This window comes from Oryx dammah, unplaced genomic scaffold (assembly GCF_014754425.2).
Source record: "Oryx dammah isolate SB20612 unplaced genomic scaffold, SCBI_Odam_1.1 HiC_scaffold_23, whole genome shotgun sequence".
Classification (NCBI taxonomy): Eukaryota; Metazoa; Chordata; class Mammalia; order Artiodactyla; family Bovidae; genus Oryx; species Oryx dammah.
In genome coordinates this window covers 30,119,833-30,138,671 of record NW_024070207.1, presented here as the reverse complement: position 1 = coordinate 30,138,671, position 18,839 = coordinate 30,119,833, and the positions used below count along the sequence as shown (strand labels likewise).

Below are 18,839 nucleotides of genomic sequence, written 5' to 3'. Positions count from 1 at the left end.
AATGGTTCTATGAAGACCTCCAAGAGCTTTTAGAACTAACACTCAAAAAGATGTCCTTTTCATTATAGGGGACTGGAATGGAAAAGTAGGAAGTCAAGAAATACCTGGAGTAACAGGCAAATTTGGTCTTGGAATATGGAATTAAGCAGGGAAAAGGCTAATAGAATTTTGCCAAGAGAACGCACTGGTCATAGCAAACACCCTCTTCCAACAACACAAGAGAAGATAATGCTAGACATCAGCATTTCCTAGCTAATTTTAATCCTAACTAGGCTTGTTGGTCAGTATTTTAAGTGTGCAAAAACCAATCAAGAATCTTTTCATGTTTAGTATTTACCTCATATAAGGTACTATGGAAAGAATAAGGTAAGATTCCTCCCTATGGAGAACTTAAAATGTGATCCAAGGTGTGGACTTGGTTGGCATGGAAGAATAATTCATGTTTATTCATTCAACAAGGATTTATATAGTTCTCATTATACCAAGCATAATTTGAGCTGTAGGGATATCAGTAGGAGGAAATCAGACACTATTGAAGAGTGAGTGTTATGGAGAAGGCAGGCAATGAATTAAAAAATAAATATTTAACAGCCAAATGGAGGTATGTAGTATGAATAAAAATGAGATAGGAAAAGGGGAATAGCAAGTGATGGGAGTGACTTTATATAAGATGGTCAAAGACTGTGCGTGTGTGCTCAGTCATGTTCAACTCTTTGCAACCCCATGGACTATAGCTCACCAAGCTCCTCTCTCCATTGGACTTCCCAGACAAGAATACTGGAGTGGGTTGCCATTTTCTAGTCCAGGGGATCTTCCTGACCCAGGGATCAAACTCACGTCTCCTGCATCTCCTGCATGGGCAGGCGGGTTCTTTACCACTGAGCCACCTGGGAAGCCATGTAGCCAAGGACTACCTCAATGTTAAGAAAGCATTTGAGCTGACATCTGAAGAAGTGAGCAAGCAAGCCCCATGGATATCTATGGTGAAAAAAAGAAATCAGGCAGAGGAAATAACAATGCAGATGTCCTAAAGGCAGGTGCATACTTGGTATGTTCAGGGAACAACAAAGATGTCTCTGTGGGTGAAATGAAGTAAAACAAGGATGAGTGGTAGGAAATAAGGTCAGAATGGTAGCAAAGGGGCAAGATCAAATAGTGTCTTATACCAGTTATTTTATAGGCCTGGAGCCATCAGGTTTCATTAGGTACTGAATACATGATATGACATGTATTTTACAAGCATCAATTTGGCTGTCATGTGGAGAATAAAGCTGATGGTTGAGCAAGAGTGGAAGCAGAGAAACCAGTTGATAAGCTATTGACTAGTACAGGCAAAAGAATGATGGTGGCTTGGATTGGGATACTTATGCAAGTAGTGAGCAGAGTAAGTTTATAAGTATATTAAAATATAGGGCAAATTTAATTTGTTACTGGACTTCCTGAGGGATGTGACAGAGCCAAAGATGATTTCAAGGTTCATGGGGATGAGAGACAGCATCACATATTTGGATTTACATATGCTGTTTTTGATGCTTATCAAGCACCTAAAAGACATGTGGATGACAAGTAAGGACTTGAAAAATTCTCAGCAGTATTATCAAGGGAAATGTAGACAAAAACCACAAGCTTTTACTACATAACCACTAGAATAGCTAAAATTAAAAATACTGATAAAAATTTATAGCAAATATGTGCAACAATTAGGACACATATATTGTTTATAGGAATGTAAAATAGTACTACTTTGGAAAGTAGTTTGCCAGTTTTCTCTAAACTTAAACATATATTTTTCTTATGACCTACAGAATTACTGCTATTTACCAAAAAGAAATTGAAACATATGTTCACAAAAATATCTGTGTGTCAATTTGCATAACAGTATTTTTCACAACTAAAAATGAGATCCACCCAAACATCAGTCAATAGGTAAATGAATGAACAAATTGTGGTATACCCAGAGAATATAATACTATTCAGTATATTTTTAATGAATTGCTATTGCATGCAACCACAAGGATGAACCTTAAATTATTATGCTGAGATGTGAAAGCATACATATTGCATGATTCCATTTATATGAAACTCTAAAACTGGCAATACTAATATATAACGTCAGAAAGCAGATGAGTGGTCCACCATCTTGCTTTATCTGCTACTGAGAAGTTTTCCCAGGAGGCAGGAATTTTAGTGCAAATCCCAGGACAGTCCCTGGTCAACCAGAAGAGGTAATCAATATTTAGGGGTGATTTGACTTAAATAATTGTCTGAGAAGGAGCACAAGGGAAAATTTTGGGGATGAAAAAATATTTTATGTTCATTGTGGTGGTGGTAACATGAGTGGATAGGTGACTGCAGCCATGAAATTAAAAGACATTTGCTCCTTGGAAGAAAAGCCATGACAAATCTAGAAAGCATATTAAAAAGAAGATACATCACTTTACCAACCAAGGTCCATATAGTCAAAGCTATGGTTTTTCCAGTAGTCATGTACATATGTGAGAGCTGGACCATAAAGAAGGTTGAATGCCAAAGAGTTGATGCTTTTGTACTGTGGTGCTGGAGAAGAGACTCTCAAGAGTTGCATGAATAGCAAGGAGATCAAACCAGTCAATCCAAAAGGAAATCAACTATGAATATTTCATTGGAAGGACTGATGCTGAAGCTGAAGCTCCAATATTTTGGCCACCTGATAAGAAGAGCTAAATCATTGGGAAAAAACCCTGATGCTGATAAAGATTAAGGGCAGGAGGAGGAGGGGATGACAGAGGACACAGTGGTTGGATGACATCACTGATCCAAGGGACATGAGTTTAAGCAAACTATGGGAGATACTGAAGGACAGAGAAGCCTGGTGTGCTGCAGTCCATGGAGTTGCAAAAGTTGGACAAAACTTAGCGACTGAACAACAACAACATGGGTGTATTCATTTCTCAAAATTCAACAAAATATATACTTAACCGTGAGCATTTTATTAGACATAAGTCATATATCAATGAAGCTTATTAGAAATAAAAACATTTGGTCAAAGTTATATAAAGCGTAACTTTTAAAACACATGCACTGGTATTTTCATTGTTTTTTGTCTCAAAAGAAGTGGTCAAATAGATAGTGTTGTAACAGAATGTTACTGAAGTGACGCTGATGCTTGGTACTTATAAAATCAGAGTACAGTTCAGGTCAGTCCCTCAGTCGTGTGCGACTCTTTGTGACCCCATGAATTGCAGCATGCCAGGCCTCCCTGTCCATCACCAACTCCTGGAGTTCACTCAGATTCACGTCCATTGAGTCAGTGATGCCATCCAACCATCTCATCCTCTGTCGTCCCCTTCTCCTCCTGCCCCCAAACCCTCCAAGCATCAGAGTACTGGCTGGCCACTGCTTTTCATCCACACAACACCAGGACTTAGACAGATGGGACTGATGTCATCTCGAGCTCTTCATTTGTTTTGAACATTGATTTATTTGGAGAAGAGGCATTGTTTTTGAGGAAACGTGTCATGTAGGTTGTCTAAAAATAAAACACATTTAAACTCATTGGAAAGAATGCCTCTTAGTTTAATATGTCATATCTAAGTCCATCCTTGTAGCCTTCCTGGAGCAGCTAGAGTCTGGTTGTAGCCTACCACTAGAAAGCACCTTCAGATAACGTCTACAGTGAAACCACTTCCAGGACTTGGAATATACAAGAATCAGAAGTAACTGAGTGTGGAGTAAAGGGAAAGTCATTGCTCATGGCAGTGCCAACCAGCATTTGAAGTAGATTGCTTACACATTTCATCACCTACAAATGGAAGCGTTTACAAAAGAATAAAGAGAGACTAACACAGTTGGAAGCAAAGTACTGTCTGAGCTTATTTTAGAGCTGAGTTCTAGAGAAATCTAGACATCTGGAATACTTTTGTCAAACTCCTTGGAACAGGGTTGACAGACTGGCTCACCCACCACCTGTTTTGTGGCTAAGGTGGTGCTTACATTTTTAAAGTGGTTCACAGTAGCTTATGGGACATGAAAAAATAAAGTTTGTATTGTTTTACTAGAAAAAAAAAAGATCAGCTGTTATTCTTATGGGAATCCCCTTGAGTTTTATTTGTTGTTTTTCCCTTTCTGGTTTTAACATTTGTTCTTTGTGTTCGATCTTTGTTAATTTGATTAATATGTGTCTTGGGTATTTTACCTTGAATTTATCCTGTTTGGGCCTCTCCGGGTTTCTTGGGCTTGCATAACTATTTCCTTCCCCATTTTAGGGAAGTTTTCAACTATTGTCTCCTCAAGTATTTTCTCATGGTCTTTCTTTTTGTTGTCTTCTTCTGCGACTCCTATGATTCGAATGTTGGGGCGTTTCACATTGTCCCAGAGGTCTCTGAGGTTGTCCTCATTTCTTTGCATTACATGCTGAGTATTTCTCTGCCTTTTCATCTTGTTTATATTGCTGTATTTAGGGTGACCTTTCCATATTCTGGCAGTTTGTGGTTCCTCTTTGTTGTAGAGGTTCCTCTCTGTGGGTGGGGTTGGACAAGTGGCTTTTCAAGTTTTCCTGGTTAGGGAAACTTGTGCCGGTGTTCTGGTGGTGGAGCTGAATTTCTTCTCTCTGGAGTGCAATCAAATATCCAGTAGTGAGTTTTGAAATGTCAGTGGGCTTGGCGTGACTTTGGGCAGCCTATATATTGAAGCTCAGGGCTATGTTCCTGTGTTGCTGGAGAATTTGCGTGATATGTCTTGCTCTGGAACTTGTTGGCTCTTGAGCGGTGCTTGGTTTCAGTGTAGGTATGGAGGCTTTAGATGAGCTCTCATCGATTAATGTTCCCTGGGTCAGGAGTCTCTGGTGTTCTCAGGTTTTGGACTTAAACCTCCTGCTTCTGGTTTTCAGTCTTATTCTTACAGTGGCCTTAAGACTTCACCATCTATACAGCACCGATGATAAAACATCTAGGTTAATGATGAAAAGTTTCTCCTCAGTGAGGGACTCCTGGAGAGGTTCACAGAGTTACATGGAGAAGAGAAGAGGGAGGAGGGAGATAGAGGTGACCAGGAGGAGAAGAGGGGGAATCAAAAGGGGAGAGAGCAAGCTAGCCAGTAATCACTTCCCCATGTGCTCTCCACAGTATGAACCCCTCAGAGACGTTCATGGAATTACACAGAGAAGAGAAGAAGGAGGAAGGAGACAGAGGTGGCCAGGAGGAGAAAAGGGGAAATCAGAAGGAGAGAGACAGATCCAGCCAGTATTCTGTTCCCTAAGTGTTCTCCACAGCCTGGAACACACAAAGAGATTCACAGAGTTGGGTAGAGAAGAGAAGAGGGAGGGAAGAGATAGAGGCGACCTGGTGGAGAATAAAGAGAGTCAAAAGGTGGAGAGAGCAATCAAGCCAGTAATCTCACTCCCAAGTAAAAATGGGTACTGAAGATTGGGTCTTAAAGGTACAAAGTTGATAAGAAATACCAAAAAGCAAAGATTAAAAATCTAGAATAGAAGTTAGATTCTCAAAAATACAATACTAAAAGAACAAAACAAAGTCACAAAAATTATAAAATATATATATGAAGTATGCTTTAAAAATAGGGCCTTTTTTGGCAAGGTAATATTTGGAATTTTCTCTTTTTTAAGACTCCCTTCCCAGGAGGGATCTCCATCCCTACCTCTTTTGCCTCTCTTTTTATCGTTTATACCTTGTCCTACCTCCTTTTGAAGACAATGGGCTGCCTTTCTGTGTGCCTGGTTTCCTCTGCCAGTATTCAGAAGTTGTTTTGTGGAATTTGCTCAGCATTCAAATGTTCTTTCGATGAATTTGTGGGGGAAAAGTGGTCTCCCCATCCTATTCCTCTACCATCTTAGGACCACCCCCAAATTATTTTTCTTTTGAATGAGACGTAATGTGATAGCTAAGAACACAGACTCTAGGACTGGACTCAGTTCAAATTTCACTATCATCTATTAGCAATATGGCCTTTGGTAAGTCTCACCTTTACTTTTTCTTAATTTCCTCATTTCAAAAATGAATATAGTAGTAACACCTATCACATAGGATTTTGTGAATATTATATGTTATTTTAAGTGAAGTACTTAGAATAATATGTAACACATGCATGTGTGCTAAGTCACTTCAGTTGTGTTCAACTCTTGTGACACTATGGACCATAGCCTATGAGGCTCCTCTGTCCATGGGATTCTCCAGGCAAGAATACTGGAGTGGGTTGTCGTGCCCTCCTCCAGGGGATCTTCCCAACCCAGGGATTGAACCTGGATCTCTTATATCTCTTGCATTGGCAGGCAGGTTCTTTACCACAAGCACCAACTCGGAAGCCCCAATATGTAGCACATAATGAGCTAAATTGAAGAACCATTGGCTATTGTCACTAGAGTATAAGCTTTATGAGTGTTAGAGTTTTGTCTCTTTTGTTCATTGCTATATCATTCTGTTCCTCTTCTATGGATGTACTGTATTTTTTTTCCTGATTTCTGCCATGAAATTCTCTTCCAAAATTATCCCAAGTGCCTACTCAATATCTTTCATTCCATATCTGATAGGCATTTCATACTTGATTGTCCTCCAACCCATTCCTGCTTTGATGTTTCATGTTTTAGGAAATACCACCACAGTTCACTTAGTTGCCAAAACTATCAATTATCTTTGATTTCTTTCTTTCTTTTCTATGTCATATTTATCAAGAAGTCATATCAGCTGTAACTTTAAAATGTATCCCAAACCCAATTAATTATAAATCCAATTAATTGTCTTATCCTTGTCTAAGCCACCATAATCTCTCTTCCTTGGACTGTATGAATGATTCTTCTTCCTTTCTTGTTCCCTAACAATCAGAGTAATATTTTCTTTAGAGTAAAATCAGACCACATCACATCTTTGCTCAATTTTTCCAATGATTTCTAGCCACATTTGAAATAAAATCTACTCTCTCCTTTTTTATTTTTATTTTTTGATCATGCAGCATGTGGGATCTTAGTTACTTGACCAGGGATCGAATCTTAGCCTCCTGCATTGGAAGCATAGAGTCTTAACCACTGGACTACCAGAGAAATACGAAAATCTACTCTTGTTTTCACAGCCTTTAAAGGCTTAACCAGATCTCATTGGCCACAGTGCTCTTTTTGCCTTTCCTCAAACAACAAAGTTCATTTATATCTAATGACTTGCATTTGCTATTTCATATGCCTGGAATACTGTTCCCCAAGATCATCATATAGCTCAGTTCATTCCTTCATTTAGGTCTCTGCTTAAAATGTAGAGAGGCCTCATAGAGACTTTCTTTTCATTCCTATGTACAGTAACCACCTCTAAACAGATATGGTATATGGTAGAAGTGAAAACATGGGTTTCAAATGTATTGGTAATTTTCTATTATTCAAACTTAGTGGTGCATATGCAAATATAAATTTTTATATATACAAGCATGCTTGTATATATTTATAATTATATATTTATAACTTTGCATGCAAGAAATATTTCATAATAAAAGTTCAAATAGCCCTATAACTATTTCCACTTGTCATATTTCATTTTTATTAAAAAACATGATTGCTGCCTAAAATGATAAATTTGTGTACTTTATCATGATCTGTCTCTCACACTAGAATGTGATCTTCATGAAGGCAGGGATGTTGTTTTGCTATTATTGCTATATCTTAGACCCAAACATATTTGTTGACCTGATCAAAATATATAGCTTTTGAGAGGGATTTGATGAGAAATTCTGAGATTTAAAATATCCTCAATCATTTAAAATCTGTAAGTTACATTTTTTCATGGTCTCCCTAGGATTTATTACTCTCTTCTCCAATCTTAACAGCCCAGAATTTTCCAACCATATGGTTTAGAACTTCATTTCATGCTCTAGGGTTAGGTTTTAATTGTTATAAACCATATATACTATTCACAAAGTAGTGTGATTTGTTCAAGAATAGGAGCAAGATATTAGCCATGCCCATCAGGGCAAGTAAGTCTAAATTCTGAGATGTATGTTCAAGCTATATGAGAAGCAGACTCTCTTTTCTACTAATTAAGAAAGAGGCAACATGTGCCTGAACCTTCTGGCATGAAAGGAAATGCACATATTTAAAGCATACAATTAAAGAAGTTTTGACATATGTATATACTTATGAAACCATCACAACAATAAAGAGATCTACAACCATATAAACTATTCATCACCGACAAAAGTTCTCTCATACATGTTGGTAATTCCATCCTCATGTCCTCAGTCATCCTCTGATTTACTTTCTGTCACTGTAGAGTACTTTACATTTTTAGAATTTTATATAAATGAACTCATATGGTATGTTCCCTTTTTATCTGGCTTTTTCCACTCAACATAATTATTTTGAGACTAATTAATGTAGCTGTGTGCATCAATAGCTCATCCCTTTTATTTCTGAGTAACATTCTTTTGTACAAATATATGACTGTTTCTTTATCTTTTTTCTTGTTAATTAATAATTTGGTTTGTTCCAGGTTTGAAGTTACTACAAATAAATCTGCTATTAACACTGATGTACAAGTCTTTGTATGAATGTATGTTGTAATTTCTCTTGAGTAAATACCTAGGAGTGGAATGGATGGATCATATGGTAGACATGTTTAACTTAAAAAAAAAAAAAACTGCCAAACTGTTTTCCAAAGTTTCCATGATATTTTACATTCCTGCCAGCAGTGTATGAGAATTCACGTGCTCTCCTTCTAATGATGTTTAGCAAATTTTCATGTCCTTATGCACTATACAGATATCTTCTTTATTGAAGTATCTGTTCAAATATTTTTGCACATTTTTTTTCATTAGGTTGTTTTCTTAGTATTGAGCTCTGAGGGGTATTTATATATTCTAGGCATAAGTCCTTTATCAGATATGTGCTTTGCAAATATTTTTTTTCCAGTCTATGGCTTGTCATTACATTCTCTTAACATAATATCTAAAAGCACATTAAAGTTTTAAATTTTCATGAAGTCCACAATTTATAATTTTTCTTTTGTGAATGGTTTTAAGATTCATAACACAAAACATTTTCTAATCTGAGAATACAAAGATTTTGGTTGTTTTATTCTAGAAATTATATTTTGTGGTTGTACATTTGGTCTATGATACATTTACAAGTAATTATTGTATATGGTATAATGTATGTATTAAAATTTCATTTTGTCATGGTGGATGTCCAGTTGTTGAAAGGACTATCCCTTCTCCATGAATTGACTTTGCACCGTTGTCAAAAATCATTAGTCCATGTATGTATGGATACTTTGCTGGATTATATTCTGTCACACTTATCTATTATGAAGCCAACACTGCTGCTGCTGCTGCTAAGTCGCTTCAGTTGTGTCTGACTCTGTGCGACCCCATAGATGGCAGCCCACCAGGCTCCCCCGTCCCTGGGATTCTCCAGCCAAGAACACTGGAGTAGGTTTACCATTTCCTTCTCCAATGCATGAAAGTGAAAAGTGAAAGTGAAGTCACTCAGTCATGTCCAACTCTTAGCGACCCCATGGACTGCAGCCTACCAGGCTCCTCCATCCATGGGATTTTCCAGACAAGAGTACTGGAGTGGGGTGCCATTGCCTTCTCTGGAAGCCAACACTACAACATTTTAATTGCAATAGACTTTATAAGTTTTAAATTTAAAAAGTGTGAGCCCTCCAGCTTTGTTCTTTTTCAAAGTTGTTTGTTTTACATTATTTGCATTTCCATATAAATGTTTAGAATCAGCTTGTCAGTTCCTACAAATAATTCCTACTGGTATTTTGATAGATACTTGAACTTAAAGATTAATTTGGTGAAATTTACATTATAATATTGAACCTTCTGTCCCATGAGCAACGTGTATATCTAATTTATTTAGATCTTTTAAAATTCCTTTCAGCAATATTTTGTAGTTTTTCACTTGAGGTATCCTGCATACCCTTTTTTCCCCCAGAGATATTGCTAAGTATTTACTATTTTTTGACACTCTTGTAAGTAGTACTTTTTGAATTTTATAATGTTTGTTGCTAGTGTATATAAATGCAATTGCTTTCTGCTTATTGGTAGTATATTCTGCTACATTGGTAAACTCATGTATTAGTTCTAGTAGTTTTTTGTAGAGTTCATAAAAATTTCTACATACATAGTCATGTTGACAGCAAATAAAAACAGGTTTCTTTCGTTCCAAACTGATGTCTTCATCTTTTTTCTCAACTGTCCTAACTAGAACTTCTAGTATAATTTTGAGAAGTAGTGAGAGAGGACATGTGTGTCTTGATCCTGATATTATAGCAAAAATATTCCATCATTTCCAATTAAGGATCATATTAACTCAAAAGTTTTCATAGATGTTCTTTATCAACCTGAAGAAATTCCCTTTTATTGCTAATTTTCTGAGAATTTATAACAGAAATGATAGTGAATTTTACTAAATCTTTTTACGACACTTATTGTAATGATCATATGGCTAGGAGCCACCCCATGCCTGAGGCCAGAGGCGGCGGCCAGGAGGAGCAACCCCATATCCAAGGAGCAGTGGCTGCGCGGGTGCAAGAGGGCCTAGAGGAGCCATCCCACGTTGAAAGTCAGGAAGGGCGGCAGTGAGGAGATACCCCTCATCCAAGGTAAGGAGCAGCAGCTGTGCTTTGCTGGAGCAGCTGTGAGAGACACCCCACGCCCAAGGTAAGAGAAACTCAAGTAAGATGGTAGGTGTTGCAAGAGAGCATCAGAGGGCAGACACACTGAAACCATACTCACAGAAAACTAGTCAATTTAATCACACTAGGACCACAGCCTTGTCTAACTCAATGAAACTAAGCCATGCCCGCAGGGCAACCCAAGACGGGCAGGTCATGGTGGAGAGGTCTGACAGAATGTGGTCCACTGGAGAAGGGAATGGCAAACCACTTGAGTACTCTTGCCTTGAGAACCCCATGAACAGTATGAAAAGGCAAAAAGGTAGGATACTGAAAGAGGAACTCCCCAGGACAGTAGGTGCACAACAGGCTACTGGAGATCAGTGGAGAAATAACTCTAGAAAGAATGAAGGGATGGAGCCAAAGCAAAAACAATACCCAGCTGCGGATGTGACAGGTGATAGAAGCAAGGTCTGATGCTGTAAGGAGCAATTGCATAGGAACCTGAAATGTCAGGTCCATGAATCAAGGCAAATTGGAAGTGGTCAAACAAGAGATGGCAAGAGTCAACGTTGACATTCTAGGAATCAGCAAACTAAAATGGACTGGAATGGGTGAATTTAACTCAGATGACAATTATATCTACTACTGTGGGCAGGAATCCCTCAGAAGAAACAGAGTAGCCATCATGGTCAACAAAAGATTCTGAAATGCAGTACTTGGATGCAATCTAAAAAATGACAGAATGATTTCTGTTCATTTCCAAGGCAAACCATTCAATATCACTGTAATCCAAGTCTATGACCCAACCAGTAATGCAGAAGAAGCTGAGGTTGAACGGTTTTATGAAGACCTACAAGGCCTTTTAGAACTAACACCCAAAAAAGATGACTTTTTCACTATATGGGACTGGAATGCAAAAGTAGGAAGTCAAGAAACATCTGGAGTAACAGGCAAATTTGGCCTTGGAATACGGAATGAAGCAGGGCAAAGACTCATAGAGTTTTGCCAAGAGAATGCCCTAGTCATAGCAAACACCCTCTTCCAACAACACAAGAGAAGACTCTACACATGGACATCACCAGATAGTCAACACCGAAATCAGATTGATTCTATTCTTTGCAGCCAAAGATGGAGAAGCTCTATACAGTCAGCAAAAACAAGACCAGGAGCTGACTGTGGCTCAGATCATGAACTCCTTATTACCAAATTCTGACGTAAATTGAAGAAAGCAGGGAAAACCGCTAGACCATTCAGCTATGACCTAAATCAAATCCCTTATGATTATACAGTGGAAGTGAGAAACAGATTTAAGGGACTAGATCTGATTGATAGAGCGCCTGATGAACTATGGACAGAGGTTTGTGACATTGTACAGGAGACAAGGATCAAGATCATTCCCATGGAAAAGAAATCCAAAAAAGCAAAATGGCTGTCTGGGGAGACCTTACAAATAGCTGTGAAAAGAAGAGAAGGGAAAAGCAAAGGAGAAAAGAAAAGATATAAGCATCTGAATGCAGAGTTCCAAAGAATAGCAAGAAGAGATAAGAAAGCCTTCTTTAGCGATCAATGCAAAGAAATAGAGGAAAAGAACAGAATGGGAAAGACTAGAGATCTCTTCAAGAAAATTAGAGATACCAAGGGAACATTTCATGCAAAGATGGGCTCGATAAAGGACAGAAATGGTATGGACCTAACAAAAACAGGAGACATTAAAAAGAGGTGGCAAGAATACACAGAAGAACTGTACATGAAAAGATCTTCACGACCCAGATAATCACGATTGTGTGATCACTCATCTAGAGCCAGACATCCTGGAATATGAAGTCAAGTGGGCCTTAGAAGGCATCACTATGAACAAAGCTAGTGGAGGTGATGGAATTCCAGTTGAGCTATTTCAAATCCTGAAAGATGATGCTGTGAAAGTGCTGCATTCAATATGCCAGCAAGTTTGGAAAACTCAGCAGTGGCCACAGGACTGGAAAAGGTCAATTTTCATTCCAATCTCAAAGAAAGGCAATGCCAAAGAATGCTCAAACTACCACACAATTGCACTCATCTCAGATGCTAGTAAAGTAATGCTCAAAATTCTCCAAGCCAGGCTTCAGCAATACGTGAACCGTGAACTCCCTGATGTTCAAGCTGGTTTTAGAAAAGGCAGAGGAACCAGAGATCAAATTGCCAACATTCACTGGATCAGGGAAAAAGCAAGAGAGTTCCAGAAAAACATCTATTTCTGCTTTATTGACTATGCCAAAGCCTTTGACTGTGTGGATCACAATAAACTGTGGAAAATTCTGAGAGAGATGGGAATACCAGACCCCCTGACCTGCCTCTTGAGAAATCTGTATGCAGGTCAGGAAGCAACAGTTAGAACTGGACATGGAACAACAGACTGGTTCCAAATAGGAAAAGGAGTACATCAAGGCTGTATATTGTCACCCTGCTTATTTAACTTCTATGCAGAGTACATCATGAGAAATGCTGGACTGGAAGAAACACAAGCTGGAATCAAGATTGCCGGGAGAAATATCAATAACCTCAGATATGCAGATGACATCACCCTTATGGCAGAAAGTGAAGAGGAACTAAAGAGCCTCTTGATGAAAGTGAAAGTGGAGAGTGAAAAAGTTGACTTAAAGCTCAACATTCAGAAAATGAAGATCATGGCATCTGGTCCCATCAGTCCATGGGAAATAGATGGGGAAATAGTGGAAACAGTGTCAGACTTTATTTTGGGGGGCTCCAAAATCACTGCAGATGGTGACTGCAGCCATGAAATTGAAAGACGCTTACTCCTTGGAAGAAAAGTTATGACCAACCTAGGTAGCATATTCAAAAGCAGAGACATTACCTTGCCGACTAATGTCCGTCTAGTCAAGGCTATGGTTTTTCCAGCAGTCATGTATGGATGTGAGAGTTGGACTGTGAAGAAGGCTGAGCACCAAAGAATTGATGCTTTTGAACTGTGGTGTTGGAGAAGACTCTTGAGAGTCCCTTAGACTGCAAGGAGATCCAACCAGTCCATTCTAGAGGAGATCAGTCCTGGGCGTTCTGTGGAAGGAACCATGCTGAAGCTGAAACTCCAGTATTGTGGCCACCTCATGAGAAGAGTTGACTCATTGGAAAAGACTTTGATGCCGGGAGGGATTGGGGGCAAGAGAACAAGGGGATGACCGAGGATGAGATGGCTGGATGGCATCACCGACTTGATGGACGTGAGTCTGAGTGAATTCCGGGAATTGATGATGGACAGGGAGGCCTGGCGTTCTGCGATTCTTGGGGTCGCAAAGAGTTGCACAAGACTGAGCGACTGAACTGAACTGAACTGAATTGAACTGATGTTATGTTAGTTGATTTTTGAATGTTATATTAGCCTAAGATAAGCCCCATTTTGTTATAAAGTATCATCATTTTTTAAATATTGTTGATTTGATTTGCTAAAATTTGTTTAAAATTTTTGCAACTATCTTCCTGAAGAATATTGGTTGGTAGTTTTCTTATCATCTATCTGGTTTGTATAGCAAGGTAACGTTGGCTACATGGAATTATTGGGCAAGCATTTCCTACTTTTCAAATTTCTGGAAGAATTTTTATAAAATCAATTTTATTTCTTCCTTAAGTTTTTAATAGAACTCATCAGTAAAATGATCTAATCCTAGTGTTTTCTTCTCAGTAAGGTTTTTAGTTGTAAATTCTATTTTAAAAATTGATTAGACTACTTAGGTTATCTATTCTTGAGTGGGTTTTGGTGGTTTCCATTTTTCAATGAATTTGCCCCTCTTATTTAAATTTCCAAATTTACTGGCATATTTTCCCCTACCATTCTTTTGTGCTGTGCTCAGTCACTCAGTCATGTCTGACTTTTTGCAACCCCTTGACTTTAGCCTGCCAGGCTCTTCTGTCCACGGAATTTTCCAGGCAAGAATTCTGGAGTGGGTTGCCATTTCCTACTCCAAGTACCCTTTTAATACTGCTAGAATTTTTATTGATGCTCCTTTTATTATTTCTGATCATAAAAGTTGCTGTCTTTTTTCTTCTTGTAAATCTGGCTATAAGTTCATGTGTCAATTTTATTTCTTTATAAAACAAAACTTTTACTTTGCTTTTTTCGTCTTTCATTATTTTTGATCTGTTCTTTATTTCCTTTCTTCTGTTTACTCTAACTAGCTCTTACTTTTCTTGTTTATTTTAGTGGAAGCTACAATTAATTATTTTGAGACTTTCTTTCTAATATAGGTACTTAGTACTACAGATGTTTGCCTAAGGACTGCTTTAATACAATTCCAAAGTTTTTTATGTGTTTTCATGTTCATTCATTCATTTTATTCATGAATTATTTTAGCTTATCACTTTTAGGAACTGCATTTCCTTAACTGGGAAAGTTGTTCTTTTTGAGGATATTATTTCCTATAAAATTAATAACACTTGTTATTTGCCTCTAAACTTTTATTCTGTTTTCCCAATTAGTTTTAAAATTTGGTGATTTCTTCATACATAGAATTAAGACTCTAAATAGAAATTTCAACTTAGCCTAAATGTGAACCCTGGATCAGCTGTTGAAGAATATAGGATTTGATTAAGATGTCTGTCTCAGGTGATTGAGAGAGATGACTTGAACATTTAGTTGTATGCAGTGTATCCATAGATTGTCTGAGTATAGATATTTCCTTTTCCTTCCTAGAGAAATTCCTTGCTTCACCAGGCCCATCATCCATCCTGACAACCTCTTGAGTCAGAGCTGTAATTTCACACTTTCTTAAACTGGGCTTTATCCTGAGGGAAAATTCTAGAATCAGGTATTCCTTTTACTTTTTTTTCAAATTATGTCAGTCTCCATTCTGTGTCTCCATGAGATTAATTACTCATATCAGAAGCTTTTTGTTTAAAATGTAGTTCTGAGATTTCTTTGTAAATATAACTATGAATATGTCTTTATCTTTTCTCCCTTTCTGAGGTCTAACTCAATAATAGTAAAGAAAAAAAATTAATTTAAATTTATTTATTTTAATTGGAAGCTAATTACTTTACAATATTGTATTGGTTTTGCCATACATCAACATGAATATGCCACGAGTATACACATGTTCCCCATCCTGAACTCCCCTCCCACTTCCCTCCCTGAATCATCCCTCTGGGTCATCCTGTATCCTGTATACAGCCCCAAGCATCCTGTATCCTGCATCGAACCTGGACTGGCGATTCATTTCTTATATGATATTATACATGTTTAAATGCCATTCTCCCAAATCATCCCATCCTCTCCCTCTCCCACAGAGTCCAAAAGACTGTTCTATACATCTGTGTCTCTTTTAGTTAAAGTCACGGGGACAAAAGGGGAGATGATGAAAGCAGACAAAATTGCCAAAATAGTTTTAGAAGGTGGAAAGTGGATTGAGAAGTGGTAATTAACTTATTTTCCTATTTTCTCTACTCTGAGTGCCTGCAAAATTGGGAGTGTTGGGGGTACACAACATGAAAGAATCAAATTACACTCTGTAACTTCAGGAAATCCAAGAATTTGAGGCATCAGATAACTTTGAAGGCAGGAGGAAAATGGGGCTAAAAACAGAAGTAGTTAAAATCTACAAAAGGAATGCTTAAACTCAAAATTCCCCTCCAATACTAGTACTTAAAGGTGAATATCAGACCATTACTTCTTGTAGAAAATGAGAATTTTAGTGTCAGGAAAAATTTAACAATTGAGGCTTTGTCCTGGAAAACACCAGGCACAGCAGAGGACAGGAATGGCACCTTAGTCAAGAGAAACCATGTGACTAGACTCTACATAATTAATTCTAACACCCCCTCCAACTTATTCCCTAAATATTGGAAGTCCAATGAATATAACTCACCCCTATCAGAGTAGCTTTCCCTTGGAAAGCAAGGAGATCAAACCAGCCAGTCTTAAAGGAAATCAACTCTGAATATTCATTGGAAGGACAGATGTTGAAGCTGAAGCTCCAATACTTTGGCCACCTGAGGCAAAAAACTGACTCATTAGAAAATACCCTGATGCTGAAAAAGCTTGAAGGCAGGAGGAGAAGGGGATGACAGAGGACAAGACCATTGGATAGCATCACTGACTCGAAGGACATGAGTTTGAGCAAGCTCTGGAGTTGGTGACTAACAAGGAAGCCTGGTGTGCTGCAGGTCATGGGGGCACAAAGAGTCAGACATGACTGAGCGACTGAACAACAACCATCATAGTAGCTGGTTAGACTATTACTTTGAGAAATCTGACTAGCCTTCAAGAAACTTTCAAATACTGAAACTTTAGCATAAACGTAAGTCCCCACTCAATCACTCATTGGAAGATCCACCAGTCACACAGCCCACCCTCATATACTGAGTTTCCAATCAGATTTTTCATGCCTATTTTGTTCTTACATATGACTGAACACACACTAAATTTTGGAATAACGTTTTCATCTGTTAAAAAAACAAATTTAAACTGAGTAAACTTGAAAATCTAATTGGCTTTATTCACCAATTCTTGAGTTGGGCAGCATCCCATGTAGTAAGTGGAAAGCAGCTCTAAGGAGCTACACAAAATGGATGGTCTGTATGGGTAGAGGGGATGGAAAAAGAGGTTTCTACAAAGACTGGATTATTTCAGGCAAGGTCACTTTTCTTTGGGGGAAAACGAGGGGGTGGGGTGAGGGGTGGGTATATCTTGCAGATTACCTCATTAATGCTGATCAGACAATCCCAGATTGATTAAAGATCACATTTCTGGGAGAGGCTGAAGCTGAAGTTATGTGAGATATAAAGTCTTAATTTGCTGTCAGTAGGGCAAGTAATTCCATTTTGGGCCTATTGGTCCTTTTAAAAACGTGTCTTAAAAATTCAGAGGGCAAAATAAATTACAACAGAGAAATTTCTACTTTGCTCATTGTATATATATTCTCTTTCTTCTTATGGTGCTATAGATAATTCTCTTTAAGTACTTTTCAGTAATTTTAATTGAATTTTTAAGGAGAATCAGGATTAGACATGCTCATGGTTCTATTTTGATCAAGCTATCCATATATTAATCTTTGAAAATCTCATCTATTTATGTTTAATCTTAAAATTTAAGATTAAATATACTTTGTGATACTTTAATCAAATACATATTAGCAATTAATTCCATTAAACCTACCTTTGAGAGTTTTTAAAATATTACTATAGTTTCCCTGTAAGTCATTTTATTTATTCCATTTTCTTCTTTACTTTCTCTGTTCTTTTTCTTCTTAACACTGTAACTCTCTGATTTTATTTGATAACACTAAACAAAAGTTACCAGACAGAGCTTGTATTCTTTTTCTTTCTTTCTGATATTTTATTATTTTTTAAATATAAATTTATTTATTTTAATTGTAGGCTACTTTACAATATTGTATTGGTTTTGCCATACATCAACATGAATCTGCCATGTGTTCTCCATCCTGAACCTCCCTCCCACCTCCCTCCCCATCCCATCCCTCTGGGTCATCCCAGTGCCCCAGCCCCAAGCATCCTGTATCATTCATCAAACCTGGACTGGCAATTCATTTCACATATGATATTATACATGTTTCAATGCCATTCTCCCAAATCATCCCACCCTCGTCCTCTCCCACAGAGTCCAAAAGACCATTCTATATATCTGTGTCTCTTTTGCTGTGTCGCATACAGGTTTATCATTACCATCTTCCTAAATTCCATATATATGTGTTAGTATACTGTATTGGTGTTTTTCTTTCTGGCTTATTTCACTCTGTATAATCAGCTCCAGTTTCATCCACCTCATTAGAACTGATTCAAATGTATTCTTTTTAATGGCTGAGTAATACTCCATTGTGTATATGTACCACAGCTTTCTTATTAAACACACTCTACCACTAATTGCTTTTTGAACTTGATTACATCTGGAGAATTCATTTTGCAGTCTTACTAAATTATACTGACCCACTTTCACTATTCATATTCGAATTTCACAGCAGGCATTTTTTCAAATTTCTTGTTCAGTTTTTCTTTTATTTTCAAAACAGAATTTTAAGGTCTGAGGTAAGAAAATCTAAACAGTGTGTTTTCTTAAAATGTGAATTCTGAGACTTCCTGTGGTATAACCCTTAAAAGTTTTTACTAATGGAACGTGGAAGAAGGGGGGAAGAGGATAAATAACAAACAGTAAATTTAAGCAATCAGAGATAAAATGGTTATTTATTCATCATGCACATAAAAGAGAATGAAAATGAAAAGATAAGGTATATTTCCTGC

General features: G+C 37.6%; 1 long non-coding RNA gene across 1 annotated transcript; it reads left to right on the top strand.

The window, feature by feature from the left end:
* The first annotated feature begins 3,352 nt into the window (after positions 1–3,352).
* On the top strand, positions 3,353–3,838 carry LOC120881490. The gene is made up of 2 exons (XR_005725317.1): positions 3,353–3,499; positions 3,588–3,838. It is a non-coding gene; the product is annotated as an uncharacterized LOC120881490 (long non-coding RNA).
* The last annotated feature ends 15,001 nt before the right edge of the window (positions 3,839–18,839 follow it).